The 18,761-nt window shown below is 37.6% G+C and overlaps 1 long non-coding RNA gene across 1 annotated transcript; it reads left to right on the forward strand.

Moving 5' to 3' along the window:
* Positions 1-1,211: 1,211 nt before the first annotated feature.
* LOC140016026 (uncharacterized) lies at positions 1,212-4,000 on the forward strand. Its single transcript, XR_011822354.1, has 2 exons — positions 1,212-1,352; positions 3,898-4,000. It is a non-coding gene; the product is annotated as an uncharacterized lncRNA (long non-coding RNA).
* The last annotated feature ends 14,761 nt before the right edge of the window (positions 4,001-18,761 follow it).

An 18,761-nucleotide genomic window follows, 5' to 3' on the forward strand; every position in this document is an offset into this window, starting at 1 on the left:
AAAGTTATGCCGACAATCGGAGGAAGGATTTGGAGTTCACTATTGGAGATATGGTATTTCTCAAGATTACGCCTTTAAAAGCAAGTTTGATGTCCGGAAAAGGGAAGAAACTACAACCAAGGTTTGTAGGGCCTTATAAGATTATTCAGCGAGTTGGGAATGTAGCCTATAAGCTGGAATTACCACCGAGTTTATCTCGTATCCATAACGTGTTTCATGTGTCCATGCTTAAGAAGTATCATCCAGACCCCTCTCATGTTTTACAACCGGAGAATATTGAGATTGATGAAACCCTGACCTATGAGGAAAGACCGGTAAAACTTCTGGATCGAAAGGTGAAGGAATTGAGGAACAAGCAGATACCACTAGTGAAAGTTTTATGGAAGAACCATGGAGTAGAGGAAGCAACATGGGAAGTTGAAGAGACAATCAGGGAGAAGTATCCAGACTTGTTCATCGACCAAGGTAAATTTCGAGGACGAAATTTTCTTAAGGGGGAGAGGATGTGAGGACTCGCAAAAACTATTATTTTATGCCTAATTTATGGCTTAATAAATTATTTAATTTGGATTTTATTTCCAAGGAATATTTTCTAGTCTTATTAGACCTAAATAAGTGGTAGTATATCTTCGTTATATTTTTAAAATGATTCGTTTCGAAAATTAATTTCCTAGAGCGCGTTTAGTAAAAATAGTGAATAGTACTTGGAGATTTTATCCGCGTAGTAGCACGATAAGCTTGGAATATTGGAGACTTGTACTATGGTCCTAAAATAGGTAATCTTATGAATAAATATTCAAGTGATAGTTAGTAGTGCAATCGTTATAAGAATTTTTCGAAAGTTTCGCGTTATAGCGGTAAAATTGACGGTACGCGTTTTCACACGCGCGACTTCGATTGGGAGACTTTAGACCCTTATTTCGGGACAACTAAGAGTGAATAATATTTACATGAATATATATGCCTTGGAGGTTTAGTGCACTAGTGAACCAAACGTGCGAAAAAAAAATCGAGCCGTAATCGCACCAAACGGCCCCTAATGAGAGTTGACTTTTGGGTGATTTTGCACCACACATTGCACCTTCTCTTGGAAGCTAACTTAGATCAAACACACTCTCTCTTCTCTCTCCTCATGGCCGGCCAAAACACTCCCTCTCTCTAACTCCTTGTTCTAAAATTTCTGCACACTAATCCCACCCAAAAACCACCCCAAATCACCTCCAAATTTAACCAAACTTGCACCACACCTAGCTTGACACTTGAGGAGCATTTTGAGCTGCAAAAGAGAGCTAAAACTCACGGTTTTTCTGGGGCAAAAAGGACCGAAATTCTGCTTGAACATCAACCCCAAAGTAAGTGATGATCTACCCTTGAGAACTTGAAGATTGGAAGCTATCTTGCCTTGTTAAGTTCATGCATGCATTTGGTTAGCTTTTGTATGGTGTAAAAATGTGATTGTGGGCTCTTGGAATTCCCACACTTGGGTTGTTGTTGCTGATGTGATGATTGATGGTGATTATATTGTTGGTTTAGTGATTATAATGATGCATTAGTGGTGGGTAATTAGTAGGAACTTCATTGGGTGTAAGAAGCTAAAATTTCCGATTTTGCCCCTGCCATGTTCGGCCATTTCCAGGCCAATTTTTAATGGTTTAATGGCTTGAATTGGATGTTTGTAGGATGTATTAGATGTGTGAAAAATTTCATTGAAAAATAATGAGGTTTGAATGGGCAAATGAATTTTTTTTAGAAACCAGCAAATCTGGAAAACTGATTCGCGTATGCTCTGACCAGCAGTAGTATTTTGGCTATAACTCTGTCCTCGGATGTCGAAATCATGTGCCGTCGGTGGCGTTTGAAACTAGACATTCCTAGCTTTAATTTGGTATATAATGCACGTTCTGATTCTTTGTGAGCAAGCCGAACCAAATGTTTTAAGTTCGCTGTCCTGTTACTCTGTTCTTCTGGAATGAAGTGTTCAGGCAGCAACTTGATGCCCGAATTTGAACCAGATGGGTGCCGAATTTGGAAACGATTTCTTCTGTGATATTTTAACTCTATGAATGCATTTTCCAACGGCATAAGCCATGCTCGATTTCGAGCTATAATGACTGAGTTGTGACTGAAGCAAGTGGACTGCTCTGTTTTGGAAAACCCTAATCTTTGGACTGGTTTGGAACAAAATCTTGGAGTGAACTTGTTAGTTGATGTTCTTGATATTAAACACTTACCAAAGATATCATGGATGTATCTTAGACCCTTATTTCACAAATGAACCATGGTTGGATAACTTTCTTGGTTAGACGATTGGAAATTGGGAAATGCAAGTCAAAGGCAGATTGCCTTAGGATTTTTCTTGAACTTTGGTGGGCTAATTAACTACCTTGCCGAAGGTATTTTTCCCCGAAATTCGATAGAGAGATACTTTCCATATAGTATTGAAATACTGCCAATTTTGGTGCCAATTCAAGTTCGTTTCGATACCCAATTGAATTACTAAAGTTAGAGGTTCAAATCTGGAAAATTCTCATCCAGTCTTGAATTTGCTCAACTTCGGGCTACCGTATCTCGGTGCTCGAAACTCCGATTCTTGATCCGCTTGTTTTGTCATACACTTCACTTGCAACACTAATTGAGCTGAAAATTTCAGAGGCCGGTTTGCAACGTGTGAATCGTGCCGAATTTCCAAAGTTGGCCGAAATCCAACTTAATTCTGCCATGAAAACCCACCCTGCGTCTTCAAGCCCATTTTTGACCACTTTTCACTTCGATTCATGGAAAAGTGTCTTCTAGGAACTTATAGTACTCTCTCAGAGGGTTCCAACGGTATAAAGTTTTCCAATTCTCGACTTATACCGAGCGAGTTACGATTTTTCAAAGATTTAGGATAAAACTGAAATTCTCACTTTTCAAGGCAAAGGAGTTTTTTTTTCCAAAACTCTTAATTCTCTTAGTATTATTCAAACGTTTTGCCCTCGATTTTCATGATAAAAACTCAAATAATATTGTACCTAATAAAAGGCAAGTTGAACCTCGATCTACGTGTAATTGAGGTTCCTTTTTGCAAAATAATTCTTAGATTGTACTAGTGTACAATCTTTCTTGATAAGTGGGTTAATTGTGTGATTATCCACTATTAAATTACCAGGCGCGCAAGGAGACCTTCAAGAGGATCTCACCGTGGACACTTGAACTTCCGGAAAATAATTCTTATTGAATTGCTCGGTGAGTGTCAAGTGTGTGAATTTTGATACTAGCTTATTTGTGGGATTTGTTGAACGTTTTAAAAATAAGGGCGGGTGCGTACTTTATCGCACTCGTTCTAATTTCAAATGAATGAATGAAATGTATTGAATGAATGAATGAAATGCAATGTTATGTCATGAATGCTTATGTCGTTGGAGTGAACCTCCTCGACTTTCAAATGAATGGGGGACGCCCAAACTCATAGGCGGTCCTTAGACTCGAGCCAGTAATGGGCTTGGTCGGGGATTTGGACGAGCCATGAGATACAAATAAGCTCGACCTAATAAGAGGTCTTGCTTGGCATACTCGTTGAGTATCACCCAATATTGGCCATTGTGGGCCCTTGGGGTGTACGGTGGACGGAGGGAAGTAAGTGGTGATCTACGGAAATGGAAATACCTACCCGGTTGACAGGAGGGTCAATGCGGGAAGGTATACGAATGACAACGGCAGATCGAGTGGAACTTAGCTCCTGAGAGCTACTATATCCTTGAATTGTTTCTGATTACTTTTCCTGTTTGATTGATTGATTATTGAAAAGACATGGCTTTATTTATTAAATCTGGGATTGTTATTTGACTAAGTGCTTGCATGTGTGTTCTTGGCCTCACGAGCGTTTAGCTCACCCTATAGTTTTGTTTTCCTTAACAGGACCGACTCTTGGAGAGATATGGAGAAACCATCCGTTGTAATTTTGTTAAGACTCCTGTTATATATTTTGACTAGGCCCTGGTTTGGGTTGTACTTGTGGAAATTGTAAACTTGAAAAGTTTGGGCCCTGATGTGTACTTTGAATTTAAGTCGTTTCATGATTACCCGATGTACTGGATATACATTAAGTGACTTATTAAGCTTGAACGCTTCCGCATTATTGTATTCATGTTGCTCTCGTCGAAGTGTTTAGTTCAATTTTAAATTGAATGGAATTGCTTGAGTCCTGGCGTGAGCTGGGCAGGCGTCCGCGGATACCCTTTGAAAATTTTTATATATTTTCGAGACATTATTTTGTTTCCTTGTCTATAATTTTATGCCTTTCTTCAATATATTAATTTCTTATACATTTTTATAAGGGAATGTAGTTTTCAAATCATTTCCTTAATACAAGTTAGTTCGCGTTAAGTTTGAAGTGTATACCGGATGTGGGACCCACTAGTGCGGTAAGTTCGATAAATTCGGCCAACTAGATTAAGTTTTGTATACTGGGTTTAATTTATCAGATGTTAAGAGATAATTAGAGGTGACTTAGATGGTTTAATCATAGAGAGACAAAAGGATAAGCTTTAAGCTAAAAGGCGACAAATGTCACCATTCAATTCATCCTTGGACTTTTGACCAAGATATTTTTACTTTCTTCAAGCTAATTTTGGCCAATTTATTTCTTCATTTTTAGCTCCTTTGGCCAGCCCTCTCAACAAGAAAAGAAAAGAAAGCTCTCAACTTGTTTTTTTCCATTTCTTGCCTTGATCTCACAAACCAACCGTTAAAACTTTGATTTGCTCCATAAAAACCTTTCTCTTGGTAGGATTAAGGTGAGTGGTGAAGTGGTTTGAGAAGCAAGGGTGCTAAGTTGCTTGTTGTCTTGAGGTTACAAGGTGAGTTGTTAAGAATCTTTCCCTTTAGCTTTGATAATGTTCAATTGGTGGCTTTATTGGTTTAATATGATGACATATGGTGTGATTATGGTTTGTTTCTGGTTGGAAGTGAAGGTTTGATGAATTTTGATTTATTATTGTTATTTTTCTATTTTGTATGAGGATCATGGTATGATGGCTGGTAATGGTGTAAAATGAAGCTTGTATATGTTAGTTGAAGTTGGTTGCGGAAAATTTCTGGTTTGATACGAAATTCCAGGTTTAGGGTTTACATTTGCCCTGTTCTGACTGGATTTATTCGAGCATGTTGGAGGCCGAATCAGGCTTAGGTTAAAACATGAAAGTTATAGTAAATGGTGTTACCTAGCTGTCTACAAAATTTCATCTCGATTCAAGCACTGTAGTATGTGAAATGATCGAAATACCTTGACTGTCCATGAACCCTGTTCCGCGCCCAGATTTCTGTTTTCGTGGAAATTTCCAATTTTTACCATGAAAATGCATGATTTGGACTTGGAGGTCTTCATAAGGAATGTAGCTTTATGTCTTGGCTTCAAAACACCATAAGATTCATTTCAATTTGATAAGGGTAGCTTCAGTTATGGATATTGTGCCGAAAGGTGTTAAACGGAACTTTTTACGTTAATTGCGATCGTTGCGGAAAATTTACACTTGAGGGAATGAATTCCGGTTTCTTAGGTTTAATTGGGGGTTTTTCTAATGGTGGCTCTTAAGCTTCTAATTAGCTTTGATTGAGGGATATTGTGGCCTAATTGGATATATTTTATTGCTTATTAATCGTATGTGTGATTGGTAATATATTGTAGGTTGGTAATGAAGCATTTATGGGGAAATGCTGTCCGAACTTTAAGAATGTATGATTGCTTTGAGTTTGTGATTTAGGGTTTGGACTCGGGCAAGGTAATGATATATGATGGATGGTTTCTGAGCCGTGGAGGTGAGTGACCCTAAACTATTTCCAAAGTACTTTTGAAATGTTTCTTGCATTATTTACTCGACTGCATATCATGTGTGCGCGCATGTGAGTTCATGACATGATTTGGTTTAAATGAGTTCTTGGGGAGTTTTGTGCTGAACACCAACGTCTCCACTCCTGTTTATTGTTCATGACATGATCTGGAGCACCAACGTTGCTCTCCCTTATTGTTTAACGTTAAGTAATCTATTTGAGCGTTAGGTGTTTAAGTGCAATGATTTCACTGGCTCATGAGAGCAATAAACGTACATTTGATTACTGATTCATGACATCATTGAAATGAACGATTGTGACATATATTTGATTACTGATTTTATTGGTTACTCACTGAGCTTCTAGCTCACCCCAAAACTATTTTATTCCCCTCCACAGGACTTGTGGCAAAGGAAAGGCTTGTAGTACTTATTCACGTGGCTGGATGGCTTATATCTTGTACAGTTTAGATTTGGAATTGAAGTGGATGTTTGTGTACTTTGAATTTTGAACTTCCTCCTGTATAATAGTTGGTATTAAGGATCACATGGATGTATGAAGCGGAAACTAATTCTAAACGTGGATGCTTCGCTTATGATATGTAAATTTGTGGAACATCTGATGTATATTTGAGACTTATATTGTAATTTATTTGAGAATTGTAGTGAACGACTGAGTCCCGGCGAGAGCTGGGCAGGCGGTCCGCCGAACCCTTTGGCTCGCCTTAGGGGAAGGTGGGGCTGTCACAATATTGTATTGAACTCCACTTTGTTGGAGCGTATAAAAGAATCTCAGGAAAAGGATGCCGAAGTGTAAAAGTGGGTGGAAAATGTTAAAAGGGGAGAAAAATCAGATTTTAACTTGAGATCAAATGGTATTTTGAGGTTTAGGAATCGGATAGTAGTACCAAAAGATGAGGGACTTAAGAAGAAAATTTTAGAAGAGGCACACTGATCGAAGTTTACGATACACCCTGGAAGGAATAAAATGTACCAAAACTTGAAGAATCTATATTGGTGGGAGAGTATGAGGAAGGAGATTGCCCAATTTGTTCAGACTTGCTTGGTCTGTCAACAGGTTAAAGCCGAGCATCAGAAACCATCGGGACTTTTGCAACCTCTAGAAATACCTGAGTGGAAATGGGAGAACATCACTATGGATTTTGTATCAGGATTACCGAGGACACAGAGAGGCCAGGATGCTATTTGGGTAATAGTGGATAGACTGACCAAATCGGCTGACTTTCTGCCGATTAAATGAAGTACCCATTGAAGAAGTTAGCTAAGTTGTATCTAGATGAGATTATCAGGTTACATGGAGTACCTGTAAGTATCATGTCGGATAGAGACCCGAGATTTGTTTCAAGATTCTGGCAAAAGATGAAAGAAGTGTTGGGGACTAAACTAAATTTTAGCACCACTTATCATCCACAGACCGACGGGCAATCTGAGAGAACAATTCAGACCCTTGAGGACATGTTGAGAACCTGTATTCTAGATTTTGGGGAGAGTTGGAGTAAGTTTTTAACTTTGGTAGAATTTGCCTATAACAATAATTTCCACTCCTCTATACAAATGGCTCCGTATGAAGCACTTTATGGTCGAAAATATAGGTTTCTGATTTGTTGGGATGAAGTAGGCGAACGGAAGATCTTAGACCCGACTACAGTGTCGTGGATTGAGGAAGCTAATGAGAAAATAAAGTTAGTCCACCAGAGAATTCAAACCGCACAGAGTCGTCAAAAGAGCTATGCAGATAATCAGAGGAAGGATTTGGAATTTGCGGTTGGAGATCTAGTCTTTCTTAATATTACACCTTTGAAAGCAAGTTTTATGTCTGGAAAGGGAAAGAAACTACAACCGAGATTTGTAGGGCCTTATAAGGTTATTCAGCACGTGGGACAAGTAGCGTACAAGTTGGAATTGCCACCGAATCTATCTCGAATTTATAATGTGTTCCATGTGTCTATGCTTAAGAAGTATCGTCCAGACCCTTCACATGTCTTACAACTGGAAAGTATCGAGATCGATGAGACATTGACCTATGAGGAGAAACCAGTTAAGCTTCTGGGTTGAAAGGTGAAGGAATTGAGAAATAAACAGATACCACTAGTAAATTTCTCTGGAAGAACCATGGGATAGAGGGAGCGACTTGGGAGGTCGAAAAAGCAATTTGAGAAAAGTATCCAGACCTGTTCACCAATCAAGGTAAATTTCGAGGACGAAATTTTCTTAAGGGGGAGAGGATGTGAGGACTCACAAAATTTTATTATTTTAAATTCCATTTCGAGCTTATTTAAACATTTAATGGTCCGTTTTTTCCGAATATTATTTTCTAACCTCTTTAGACCTAATTACATGGGTCTATAGTTTCGTTATATTTTTAAAGTGACTTGTTTTAAAATTTAATTTTTGGAAACTCATTAAGTGAAAATAGTGAATACGCGATTGGAGTCAATAATCGATTCGAGAATACAATAACCTTGGAAAATTAGAAGCTTGCACAATGGTTTTAAAATAGGTATTTTTATGCTTAAATATTCAAGTGATAGTTATTAGTACCATCGTTATAAGAATTTCTTGGAAATTTCATTTTATCGCGCTTAAATTGGAAATATGTGTTTTCACACGCGCGATTTAAATTGAGGGACTTTAGACCTTTATTTTGGGACAATTAAGAGTGAATAATATTTACATGAAAATAAGTGCATTAGAGGTTTAGTGCACTAGTGAAACAAACTCGAGAGAAATCGAGCACAAAACGCGCACGTGCGCGCGCGAAGGAGAGTTGACTTTTGGGTAAACCTGGCCCACACATTAAAGCTTCTCAAGGAAGCCTCACTTTTGATCAAATACTCTCTCTCTCCTCACTAAGACAGTTGGCCATCAAGCTTGAAAAAACAGCTCAAGAGTTCTTCAAATTCCTTCATCAAATCTTCATCAAATTTCCTCCAATTCATTTCAAATTTCACCCACACTTAGTTTAACACTTGGAGATTGCATCTAGCTAAGAAAAGGAGCTGCAATCCACAGGTTTTCTTGAGCAAGGAGGACTGAAAATTTCTGTCTTCAACATCAAAGCAAGTAAGTGATGATCAAACCTTGGAAACTTGATTTATGGAAGTAGTAGTGCGCATTTAAACTCATGCATGCATATGGGTAGCTTGGTTATGTTGAAAAATTGTTGTGTGGGCTTTATGAACTCCCACTTTGATTGGATGGACTGATTTGGTGAATGATGATGAAATTAATGTTGGTTTAGTGCTTATATTAGTGGAATAATGTTGGGTTGTTGATAGAAACTCAAGGATGGTGCAATGAGCAAAAGTGACCATTTTACCCCTGCCATGTTCGTGACCCTTGGTGCAAATTTTTTAGATTCTAATGGCTTTATTATAATGTATACATGTTATATGGATGGTGTAGAAAGTTTCATTAAAAATAACATAATTTGGTTGGTCAAATGTGTTGATTTCCAAAGTTTGGCAGAACTGGAAAATTTTCCCGGACTGACCAGGCAGTCATCTTGTTTCAATTATAACTTTTTACTCCGATGTCAAAATCGAGTGTCATTTGCAGCATTGGAAACTAGACATTCCCATATTTCTATTGGTATAAAATGTACGTCCTGGTTCCACTTGAGGGAGCCAAACCACTCGTTTAAAAATTGCTGTCCTGTCTCGTTAGTTCCCTTGAAGGCAGAACATGAACTACAATTTGCTGCTCAAATGTGGACTAGTTGTGGATAGATTTTGAAAATGGTTTCTTCTGAAAAGTTGTAGCTTTGTGGATTTACTTTCCAACGCCGCCAACTATGCTCAATTCCTAGTAAAATTGAGTGATTTGTGGCCAAAGTTTGAAACTGACTCAATGAGGAAATTCCTCATTTTGGGCTAAATCCTTAACTAATCTTGGTTTGGGACTTGTACTCGAAATTCTTGGTGTTAATCACCCATAAATTTTGGCTTGGATGCCTCTTAGACATTTTCTATGTAAATGGACTGTGTTTGAGGTAGTTTGTAAGCCAAACATTTTGAAAATGGAAAATGGAACTCACAAGGCAGATTTGCCTTGGAAATTTTGGAACTTTGGAGATTTGGTTAACCGACTTCCTGTGCTTATTTATCTATGAAATTTGGTAGAGAAATAACCCTTATATGGTAGTGTAATATTGATAATTTTGGTGCCATTTCGAGTCTATTTCAATACTCGAACAAAATCCCAAAGTTGGTACTTTAAACCTGGAAATTTCATAATTGTCTCAAATGTCCAGCAACTTTGAGCTACTATATCTTGGTGCTCAAAACTCCGATTCTTGTTCTGCTTATTGTGTTTTAAACTTTGATTGCAACTCTAGTTGAATTTCAAATTTGAGAGGCTAGTTCCAATTCTGTGGGTTTTGCCGAATTTCCAAAGTTGGCGAAAAACCAACCCCGAAACTGCCTCGATAGTCTAGAACAGAAACTTTGAACCAAATTTTGAATATCTTCCATTTGGAATCATGAAAAAGTGTATTCTAAGAACTTTTAGTACGTTGGAAGTAGTTTCCAACGGTACCAAATTTTCTAATTTTGGACTTGTAGAGAGTGAGATACGATTTTACAAAGTGAGTGTAACAAATCTGAAAATTCATAACTTAAAGGAAATGGAGTTTTTCCAAGCTCTTTCTTTTCCTTTGATATCACTTGATCGTTTTACACTCGATTTCAAAGATGGAAGTCAGATTTGCTTGTGTTTTTAAAACTCCACTTTTGAGCCTCGATTTACGAATAATTAAGGCTCATTTTCCTGAAATTTTCTGAGATCGTACAAGTGTGCAATCTTTCTTAATAATTGGGGTTTATAAGTGATTGTTCACTATTACTTACTCAGGCTCGTACGAGGATCTTCAAGAGGATCCCACGGTAGACGCTTGAACTTCGAGTGCCATTTTCTTCTTGTTTACTTGGTGAGTGTCAAGTGCATGTTTACTTGAACTCCTGTGAACTCGATGCATGTTTATTTGTTATTGATACTTGAGATTTTGAATTTTGAGACGAGGGTGTACTTTATCGCACTCATTTTTGCTTGAAATAAATAACTCGTACTTGAAATGATTGAATATCTCAATTGCTTGAATATGTCACATGCTTGTATGACTTGAAATAGCATGCTATGGCCGCATACGTCGCTGGAATGAATCTCCTCGACAACTGAATATGCTTGGGGGACGCCCAAATCTCATTGGTCATCCTAGGACTCGAGCTGGCATGGGTTTGGTCGGGCTCCTTGGTAAACCATGGGAAAAAAATAAAAGCTTGATCTGGTAAGAGATCTCGCTTGGCATACTCGAGTAGTATCGCCTTAAACAAATGATAGGCGGGCCCAACACAGGGGTATGTAAGGTGAAAAGGGACAGGTTAAGTGGAGTTCTACAGACTAAACCTATCTGATTGACGGAGAGTCAATTCGTGGAGGTTCCTGATCGTGCCAGTAGGATATAGCTCCTGAGAGCTCCAGTATCCTTGAATTGTTTTTGTTTACTTTTTAGTGAATCATTAATTATTGATATATTATTGCTCGACTTGTAAATTTTGGATTGTTACTTGAACAATGTGCTTGCATGTGTGTTATTGGCCTCACGAGTATTTTGCTCACCCTGTAGATTTGTTTTCCTTAACAGGATTTGGGCTTGGAATGATATTCAGAGGAAATTCCCTTTTGTGTACTCTTGTAATAGGGTTCCAATTCTTTTGTCTAGACATTTGGCCATTGTATATTTTGGGCTGTATTATGGAAATCTGATGTAAGAATTGGGTAATTGTTAAATATTGTAAAGTTTGAATGCTTCCACATTAATTGTATTTATATTATCTGGTTGTTGACATCTAGCACCGCTATAAGCTTGAACATAAATTGCTTGAACCCTGGTGAGAGCTGAGCAGGCATTTCGCGGATATCCTTTGGTTCGTCTTAGGGAGAAGTGGGCCATCACATTTGATATCTCTATCATTCCCTCCCCCATGAAATGATTTGGTCTCGAACCGATCCCTGGATCAAACATGAAAATCGAGGTATAAAAAGGGAAGAATGAGTTATGGCACTAAACTCTCCTAATTGAAAACAAGTAAGAAATATTTGGACACCATGCATCATTCGAAGACTCTTAACATGACCTAAATACACACTAGAACTACTAAACGAACATGTTTCACAAATAATAACACTCGACAGAAACAATAAATAAAGACTGAAAACTGAATTCTTACAACTAGGACAAACACAATGCTTAAGATGACACATAGAACTATCACAATACACACAAATAGCATTGTCATCAGAATCAAAAGATGTGACAGTCCCACCATCCCCTAAGGCGAACCAAAGGGTTCGGCGGACCGCCTGGCCAACTCTTGTCGAGACTACGGATTTGAAACACACGAAAACCCTACTAAACGTTCAAAAGGACTTCGAGGAAAAAAATTTTAGAAACTAAAAGAACTAAACTGAAAGATGCAATAGAACTTTGATATAACGTTCCAACAAAAATTGAAAACGAAACGAAGGTACTGAGGCCACGTCACAATCCGGCCAATATTTAGCCAGATATCCGGCCGGATTCAAGGCAGTGAGCAACTCAAATATTTTTCAAACTCCCCTGTCAATCCGGCCACCTATCCGGCCAATAATTGGCAGGATATACGGCCGGATTTGATGAACAGTTTCCCCGCCAAAATTGTTTCTTTTCTCGTTCAAAGTCCGTACTCGCCCAATCTTTCCACTGGTTACAAGCACAGTTCACATACCCATATAAATGTACAATCTCAAATGAATACAATTGAAACACACGATTAAACACTTAGATCTATATATACATTGGAAGGTTCAAAAGTTCAAACTAGTCAAAAGTTCAAAAGTTCAAAAATATCCAAAAGTGATCAAAGTACAATTAGAGTTTTCTAGTTCGGAGGAGTTTAAACAAAACATATATCTATCTCTAGTTCTACTCTTTTCTTCAAAATCATGGTTTCCAACATTTTGAAACCTGTAAGGAAACAAAGATAATGGAAATGGGTGAGTTTACGCTCAATGAGGTACCACAAGTACAAATAGTCAAGAATCATGGAACTTTACTTTTAATCAAGCAATTATACACACTAATTAAGGAAATGAACAAACACTTCAAATAGAAAGGATACAGGTGGCTCCCAAGAGCCAAATTCCCAATGCAGTACTTGATCCCAACTCGTTGACTCCCCGTCAACGCTCGAAGAAACAACCATGACCATAGACCCCTTTTATGCCAAAACCCGTTCACCAAAATACCCCTTGCCGGCTAGATTCAATCAACTCGCCCTAGGTTGGACTTATAGTCCCAGATATTTTGTCCCTGACGATAGTGGACAACACAAAAGGCTAGCACCCCGGCTATACCTCACCAGAGAGCCTCGATTCATAATTTCATCCCTGGCGGTGTTGGACAACACAACAGGCTAGCACAACGGCTATACCCCACCAAAGAGCCTTGATTCAAGATTTCATCCCTAGCGGTACTGGACAACACAATAGGCTAGCACAACGGCTATACCTTACCAGAGGGTTTCGTATCAGGGTTCCGTCCCTGGCGGTGCTGAACAACACAACAGGCTAGCACAACGGCTATACCTCACCAGAGGGCCTCGATTCAGGGTTTCATAGGAAGGTCGTTGGATACACGTCCAAACGACATCAAACCAGGCACAGGTAACCAGTTTATAACAAGCACAAGTAACAAGTTCAAGCATATACAGTGACCAGACATATAAGCAAGAGAGACGAGTGTGATATAGTACACCCTCGTCTAGTACAAGTAAATAGATAGTACAAGCATTCAAGTCACAAATTACAGATACAAGTAAACCAGTTATGCAACAAGTCATGTGAGTGGTACTCACCAATTCAAGCAAAGATAACTTCAAAAGTTTTCTTCCAAAGGATTACTTTGATCACCATCACGTCCTAATAACAACCAAGCTAAAACAATTATGGTTTTCCCATCCACAAACCCAAGAAATGGAATCCACAAATGAGACTCGACCACAAGTCGTATGCCCAATCAAGTGAACCACTAGGGCAAAGAAATAACATTGTGGCTTTGGAGTAAAAAGGTAGCTGTTGGTCTTAATACATGAACAACCCTAGAAACCTTCATTTCTATCCAAAATCAACCCAAGTTCAAAGGAATCAAGTAGCCCTAAAATTTTGGACAGCATGCCCCTTGTATTTACCTATTTTCAGCCATTTATGGCTTCATTATTTTTCTCAATTCAGCCCCAAAATCACACACAAAGAATCTTACCACAATAGCCTTTCACTAGGCTCCAAAATCATCCAATTACAACACATCGGAAATCAATTTTGAAGACAAAAGGCTAAATAGCAGATTTGACATCTTATAGCATTTTGGTCACAACTAGAGCTACGCTAATCAATTTGGGGTACACTTTATGCTGTTTTGAAACTAAGATAGAGAACTACATTTCTTATGAAAACATCAACATCCAATTCATGCATTTTCAATATCAAATGTGACATCTCAGAGGAAAACAGAAAACTGTCCGCAAAACAGTACGTTGGGCAGTCAAGGGTATTTTTGTCATTCCATAGGATACAGTTCTCTGATTGAGTTCAAATTTTGCAGGTAGATAGTTAACACCAATTCCTACAATGTTTATGTTTTGACCTAAGCCTGATTCGGCCTCTAACATGGAGGAACATATAGTGTAAAAACAGGGAGATTTGAAACCCTAATCTGAAATTTAGGTACACAAACTGAAAATTCCTTTAGGCAAAGTAAACCAGCCCCTAAAACCTCAATAATTCATATAGCAAAGTTACCAAATCATGCACAACCCTCAAGCATCACATGTGATCAGAATTTTCACCATAAAACTGAAATTTACCATAAAACTACTTCAAACCATGAAATATCCTCACAAAACTACATATTTAACAACTCTAAACCACTATAATGCAATTATTAGAAGTAAAGAGAGGTTTTCTTGGCAAGTTACCTTGTAATCACAAGAAAGATGGTAGCTTAGGCTTCTTCCTCCCAAATTTACTCCACTAAAAGCTTTAATCCTCCTTAGATTACACTTTTATGGAAGGGCTTCTGATTTAATCGGTTGAAACACCAAATTTGGACAAGAAATTGAAGAACAAAGTGAAGTCTCTCTCTTGTGTTTTTTCTCCTCAAAATTTCGGCCAAGAGGGAATGAAAATGGAAGAAAGCTTGGTCAAAATTGATGTTAGGAAAGTTAATAAAGATTGGTCAAAGTCCAACTACGAATCGGGTCGCAACACTTGTCGCAACACTTGGCACCTTGAATGTTTTAAGCTTATCTTCTTTCTCCCAATGGTTAATCTATCTAGCTAACCTCTAATTATCTCCAACACCTTGTAAAATAATATCCCTTTACAAAATTTCTACTAATTGTCAAAATTTTATCGTACGAACTGCACTAGCGGGTCTCACGTCCATAATACATTCCCAATTGGACATGAACTAATTTATATCAGGAAAATGATTTTAAAAAAGACTATACTCACTTATAAAATCTCTGGAAAATTCATATAATAAAGTAAAGTAAAGAAACTGCATGCGAAGACATGAAATAAACATAGCTTAGCTTTTCGGGTTCTCACAAAAGAATTAATTTTAGTTTGAATTTCCCTTAATTGAAGACTTCTTTGCAATGTAGTAGATGGAATTGCTAAGGCATTGCACTCCTCCGTTGCGAGATGATAAAAATATACAATTTCTCGAAAGATCATTGCTTCTTCAATTGGACTAGAAATAGTGGATGTCATAAAAATCTTCACTTCATCTTACTTAACCTGCATAAGACAATGAACACTACATAAAGAAAATTTAAGATTGTTAGTAGACAAATAAGTACTCTCATTAATTCCCTCAATTTTGACAATCATACTCTCAATCTCAAGAGAACTGTCACTCATGTTTTCATTCAAGCACAATGCACTCTCTTTTTCATTATCCCTTCCTTGACTTTTACTTCATGTACATTCATACTTTATACAGTTTTTATCTCACTCTCAACTTCTTCCTCCCATTCCGCAGCTTCAATAATAATTTTTTCAAGTTCAACTTCACTTTGAATGGGTTTAGGTGGATTTTCATTGGCAATGGCATCCACAAAGTCCATATTAGAAGATGCTTAAGTATTGCATTCAGCTTTCTCCTTTACTTGCTTCACATGTAGAAGTCGTTGATAGATATTCCATCATGACTCTTCATGTGGCTTATTCTTAGACTTAGATATGGAATTTGTCAGATGAACCTCCTCTTTCCTTCTTTGAAGTTGCCTTTCAATTTTAATCGCCATACTTAATGTGAGGACCCGAATTTTTTGTCTTTTTTCTTATTTTTATTTTATTTTACTGGCTTATTTAATTATTTATTCACCCGTTTACCCCAAATAATTTATTTCACCCGTTTTAAGTCCATTTGTATGGAAAAATGTCCCTTTTATAATTTTAAAACGTTTCGTTAGCAAATTTAATTTTTCTACTGCTCGTTTAGCGAGAAATAACGAGTACATGTTTTTCGAGATAATATTTGATTCGAGAGTGCATTAGTTTTGGAGAATTAAGAATGATCAATAGTAGACTAAGAAAAGTTAATTGAGGGATTAGATGTGAGTGAGTTCAAATTAAACTTTTACGGTGCGCGCGTCAATAGTTTCCCCAAAGTCGCGCTAGTACGACTAATTGGAGATTTGAGGAATCAATACTAGACTACTAAGGGTGAGTAATTACCATATTAAAGGTGGTACCTTGGAAGATTAGTGCATAAGTGTACCAAACGAGAGAGAAAGTGGTAGTACGAAACCCTATCGAGTCACTATTAAGGGTTGACTTTGTGCACAAACTTTAAGTTAGCTTCTCCAACACAACTCTTCATTCTTGCTCTCCAAGAATTGGACCACCAAACCCTTCTCTCTCTCATTCCATTTGGCCAGCCCTCAAAACAAGAAAGGGAAGAAGAGAACTCCTCACTTCTAGCTTCCATTTTGCTTGCAAAACATCATCCAGCCATCAAACTCCTTGGCTTGCTCTAGCTTGAAGGGAAGAGAGGGTGGCGGCTGGTTAGGGGCTATTTTAAGGAGTTTCTCACAACAAAAATATACGGTATCTTCTTGGGTTTTGAAGGTATAAACATCTCTCACCAAAACTCTTGCTTTCTTGTTTCATTTCTTGGTTTTGAAGCTTGTAGCTTCCTTATTGTTATTGTTGCTTGGATTTGGTTGGTTGAAGTGGGCTCTATGAACTCCTACCTTGGTTAAATGAGGGCTGCCATGATGTTTATGAGTGTGTTTGTGAGAACCCTAAAATTTTCACATTTTCCCAGCATTTTGTTTATGCTCACTTCCTTTTCTAAACTGAAAAGGAAAAGAAAACCATTCCCTATCCATTTCTAAGAAGGGTTTCATTTCATATATATGAACGTGTGATTGTTTGCATTAAGTGTTTTGTGTGAGATTATAGATGTATATATTTGTTGGAAGTACGGACGAGCGTGGCGTGTGAGCTTGGAAAAGGAAAATTTTTCGAAAAAGGAAAAGGGACCAAATCCGGCCAATCTTGGCCGGATTGCTAGCCGGATTGTTGTGCAGTTTTGAAAAAAAATAGTTTCCTCTCTGGCCAAGAATCCGGTAGGAAATCCAGCCAGATTTCGGCCGGATTCTGATGTGCCATAGACGGCCATCAATTTTGACCGCCTGTTTCCTTCTCTTTTTATACTATTTTGGGCCAAAAATATCTTCATTTTGCTCCTTGCTCAGCCGTGCACTTTGAGAAAAGAAAGAAAGCTCTTCATTTCCTAGTTTCAATTTTTGCTTAAATCTTGAGATTTCACCGTTGGATTTTCAAACCACTTCATACAAGTTTAGCTAAGGAGGACTAGAGGTTTTGGTGGAGTTGTTTTTTAGAGGGGAAGCTCTAAGTCATAACCTTTCTTGAGTTATAAGGTGAGATGCTAAGCAAGTTTCTTTGTTGTTTGATAATGGTATATTAGTGCTAAGTGAAGGTTAACTATGCTATATTGTGGTTGATTTCATGATTTTAGGTCAAGTTGGACCATTTTCTGAATTATTGAGGATTTTTCTGATTTTATATGAAAGTCATGGATTGGTCTTGGATTGATGGACTAAAATGGTGTTAAATGGATCCTTAATACGTTAATTGCGGTTGTTTGCGGAAAATTTACGCTTGAGGGGATGAATTCTGATTTCTAGGATTTAATTTGGGGGTTTGCTAATGGTTGGCTTTTAAGCTTCTAATTAGCTTGGATTGAAGGATCTTGTGGTCTAATTAGACTTGTTTTATTGTTTATAAACCGAATCTGTGATTATGGTTGATTCTTGTAAGTTGGTATATTTGATTGTAGGGTGAAAATGAAAATTTAAGGGGACATCCAGTCCGTTTATTTTCTTGAAATGTGAGTAGGTTAAAGTGCTTTTTGAATTATGTTTTGGGTCAAGTTGGATGTACTCCATTGAAAACTACGTCGGTTCTCTCGAAGGGTATTCGAGAAGCTATTTTCTATTTAAACTCCTATATTTCCGCTTGGTAAATATTATGATCGTTTTATCATTCTAACACATGATACCCCTTTCAATTTGAAATTCCAAATGTTTACTTATCCTTTTCCAAAATAAAAAAGTATGAATTAGGGTTTTCTCAGTTATGAGAAAACTACTTTCAAGTGAGGTTTTAAATGTGATATTAAAGTATCTTGTCCTTCTTTTCACATGAATTTCATCAAGACATTTAGTCTATAGTATCTACTTGAATATTAGTTGATTTTGAACCACCCAAATGATTCCGAAAACAATGGGAGTGTTTGGATACAAAACTTATCCCAAATAATATTTTGCTTGCATCATAAACACATTTTCCAACCCACCTTTT

This window comes from Coffea arabica, chromosome 10c (assembly GCF_036785885.1).
Source record: "Coffea arabica cultivar ET-39 chromosome 10c, Coffea Arabica ET-39 HiFi, whole genome shotgun sequence".
Taxonomy (NCBI): domain Eukaryota; kingdom Viridiplantae; phylum Streptophyta; class Magnoliopsida; order Gentianales; family Rubiaceae; genus Coffea; species Coffea arabica.